Here is a 3691-nt window from a genome sequence, read left to right as displayed (position 1 = left end):
AGCTTCAAAAAAAGGAACTTTGTATTTGAAGGTGCTGTATCATGTTGGCAGTGAGGAAGCTAAACTGACAAATATTTAACCAATTTGTAACAACTTAATTGTGACTGATTATCATGATATGAAACTTAGATTGTTTTGTCTGTTCCTGCTTAAACAGTGTGTGGAGTGGAGCCTTGTAATGATGCTTACCAGCAGGTGTAGCAGTACTTCGGTGCGAGCCAGCCACCATGCTCCTGCTCCTTCCGCTCTTCCTGCTGCTGTTGCTGTGCACCGACAGGCTGGAGTCCTGCAGTCGGCTCAGGCCCGGCGAGAGAGGGGACGGTCTGTGGGCTGAGACTGCGAGGCCACATCGCGGACAGACAGGCTTGTGGGGGAGGTCACAGGGAGGCTTCTTTCGCTCTGCTGAGGCCTCTGCTGGTGGGGCGGCGGCTGGCAGAGGCTGGGCTGGGAACAGATATACAGAGAAGTGTGTCTCTCTTAGTCATCACAGCTGTAAACAGTGTGAGATTTGAAAGGACTAATATTTATATTACAGGGGCAGACTATTTTTTTATTGTATATTCTGAACAAACCAGATCGTACGTGCATTGTGGAACATTTAGGTGATCTGTTCACTGTCCTCCTTCAGCTTACACACTGTACGATCTCACTAACTCCTTTGTGTTTCAGGCCTAGTAAAGTCACAACAATGACTTTCAGTCGCTGTATTGTTTGCTGTCGGGGTCTCAGGGTTTCCACTTACTGCTGATGAGGTCAGCGGGGATGTTATTTCCTCTGCTTACGGGGTCACGTGCTGCGAGGATTTCCTGTTCTGGCTTTAAAGACGCACTACCTTCAGACAAATCAAAAGAAAGACAGGTTAGCTGCAGAGCTAGCAAAAGACAGACCTACATAAACGTGTGCATTTTCTGGATTTTTAAAAGGATATTTTGCTTCTTTATTTTTCAACTGTTTTGAAAAGTTCCAACCCTTTTGTAATTACTCTAAATAAGTGGTTTCAGTGGGAACTTTTAGGGTCCATTAATCGTTTTTCAGCCTGCCGACTATGAAGTATCTTGGGGAAACCCTTAATATTGTTTTAATACAAATTGTAAATTGTACAGATAATTATTAGCAGCACATAATGTTGGCTTTTTTGGCCACTGCAGCTTAAAAAAGAGAGTTCAGATTAGTATGTAAAACTAAGCAGCTTATTGCAGGTCAGATCTTTGGTACTTACCTACAGTCTGGTTGATCAGTCCCTCCGTCCCGTCCACAGGTAAATGCTCTCCTGCTAACATGTCTGATACTCATGACTGCTCAGGATCTCTGCTCCCCTTTAGTCAACCATCCATCTCGTCCATCCTCCAATTCTGTCCGCACACAGAGGTCAGGAAACCTCCAACAACACCCAACATGCCGGCCTGAGTCACCGCTCAGGAGACTGTGAGCTGGACTGTGTGGATATGGGTGTGTGTGTGTGGGTGTACATATTGTTGTTCAAAGACTTAATAACACTCCCCTTCCCAGCAGATCCCTGAGTGTCCGCTCTGAACATGCTGATCACAGAGAAGCAGAGCCGGCCGAGGCCTGGGTGAGTGACTTTAAGGTTTCTCTGTTCTGCTTTTAGTCACCTAACACAGCGGAGACACATGCCCCACAAGTGTGTTAGCTCAACGCTGTATGTATGCAGGCTCCCCTGCCTTATTAATAACACACACACATGCCTATACAAAGTTGTTAAAGTTGCATACTTCTGAGGTAGTTAATATGGACAGAGCTGACACACAGAGACAGACAACCTTTCAAGCTCACACCCACACCTACAGGCAATTCAGTCACCAATGAACCCAACAAGCATGTCTGTGGACTGTGGGAGGAAGCCGGAGTACCTGGAGGGAACCCACGCATGCACAAGGAGAACATGCAAACTCCACACAGAACGACCCACTTAATCCAAACCGGGGTTTGAACCAGGAACCTTCTACCTGTGAGGCAACAGCGCTATCCACGGCCCTTCATATAACATACAGATCCAGGAAAAATCAAGAGACCACTCCAAACGTTCCTTAAATCGGCGTCTCTCTCTACATTTCAATTCAGATTTGAACCCTAGATCAAGAGGATCAAGAGGAAGATGGATGGTCACAAGCCTCCAAACAAAGCCGAGCTGCTCCAAGAGTGGCCTAACGTCACCCAACAGCAATGTGACAGACTGGTGGAGAGCATGCCAAGACGCATGAAAGCTGTAATGATAAACCAGGTTATTAATTAAATATTTATTTGTGAACTCTACCTGAGTTAAAACATGAGTATTCTATTGAACTTGTTTATATCATTTGAGGTCTGAAAAACATCTTTTTTTTCATCTTTCTTAAATTTTATGGAGTTACCACACCTCCCTCACCAACCACATCGCCTGTGTCTCCCTGTTCCTCCCTAATGCAATTACCTGTGCGTACACATATAAGGCTGCTTCTAAGGCTAACTCCTTCTCTCCTGTGTGTCCCCCCCCCGAATCAGAAAGCGCGTCGAGACGTGCCCCCACCCTGAGTCTTGACCCTCAAGTTCCTGACGGCTCCAGCTGACTCAGTCCCATTCGGACCCCCCTTTCATCCCGCCCTACTTTGACCCCATTCGACCCCTTCTCATCCCACCCAACCTCGACCCTCTAGAATATTCCAAATAAACTACTTTAATACAGTAACAATGGCGTCGTCTTGTTAGTGAACTGCAAATAAAACTTAAATGAGAATATTTTATTTCGAAATAGGGAGAAATGTTGTTTACAATAAAACAAAAGTTCATTTTACACAAACACAAACCTATAAATAGTTTTTAAATTATTTAAAAATTGTTCTTTATGGCAAATAATCAATGATGTATTCATACAAATGAACAGAATTCTTGTTCTATAAATGGTATTGTTTACTTTTGTTTAGCCAAACCTTTTTCATCAGGGTCCACATACTTGCTTTCATGGTTTTCTTCTTTGGATGGAGTTAACAAACTCCATGTTGAAGGCTAAGATGTCTAAATGAGTCACATTGTGTGACCTTTGACATCCATTAACATGTGGTGTAATGTAAAATGTATGTAAACATTAATGTGTAATTTAAGAGCACAAAGAAGTAATCAATCCCAAAAAGCATGAATAAATAATTATGTACTATCAGTGACATTTTAATCTTTGCATGTGGAAATATTTTTGTTCCCACAGATTAAGTGGGAACAACAGTTTCTGAACAGATTGGACGCCTGGGCGACAGCATCATCATCATCATCATCCTCATTACACGTTGATGAAGATGAACAGAGACCGGCCCCGTTGGAGGAGCTGTTGACTAAGTGCTGTCAAAAGTGCTGCGTTAAAAAAAACATGTTGACTCGCCTGCCTCTCGGTGAGTATACGGCACATCAAAGCAACACATAAGTGAAGCTGTTGAAGTTGTCTAGCTGCGTGCTAACTTTCAGTCAGCGAACGCAGCGCGGAGAGGCAATCAGAAGGAAATGTCATCTAATGGGCTGACGGCGAATCAAAGGCAGCCCTGAGAGGAAACAGCAAACTTAAAGCAAAGTGCTTATCCGCCCAGACAATTACTGACATTAGTCAAAACAAGGAGCTGAGACATGCGAGGCCTTTGTTCTGCTTTTGATTGTGAAGTCTGCAGAAGCAGCTTCACTTCACTGACGAGACCAGGAGACGCAGGCG

The 3691-nt window shown here is 44.1% G+C and overlaps 1 long non-coding RNA gene across 1 annotated transcript; it reads right to left on the bottom strand.

Moving 5' to 3' along the window:
- Window positions 1-309: 309 nt before the first annotated feature.
- LOC138612447 (uncharacterized) lies at window positions 310-1402 on the bottom strand. Its single transcript, XR_011309707.1, has 3 exons — window positions 1220-1402; window positions 743-832; window positions 310-444 (listed from the first exon to the last, which is right to left on the bottom strand). It is a non-coding gene; the product is annotated as an uncharacterized lncRNA (long non-coding RNA).
- Window positions 1403-3691: the final 2289 nt, after the last annotated feature.

Source organism: Semicossyphus pulcher, unplaced genomic scaffold (assembly GCF_022749685.1).
Source record: "Semicossyphus pulcher isolate SPU_LCO1_2020_fin unplaced genomic scaffold, fSemPul1.0.p SCAF_8, whole genome shotgun sequence".
In the NCBI taxonomy this organism is placed as follows: Eukaryota; Metazoa; Chordata; class Actinopteri; order Labriformes; family Labridae; genus Semicossyphus; species Semicossyphus pulcher.
Note: the sequence above shows the minus strand (reverse complement) of the source record. Positions and strands in the feature narration are given on the sequence as shown.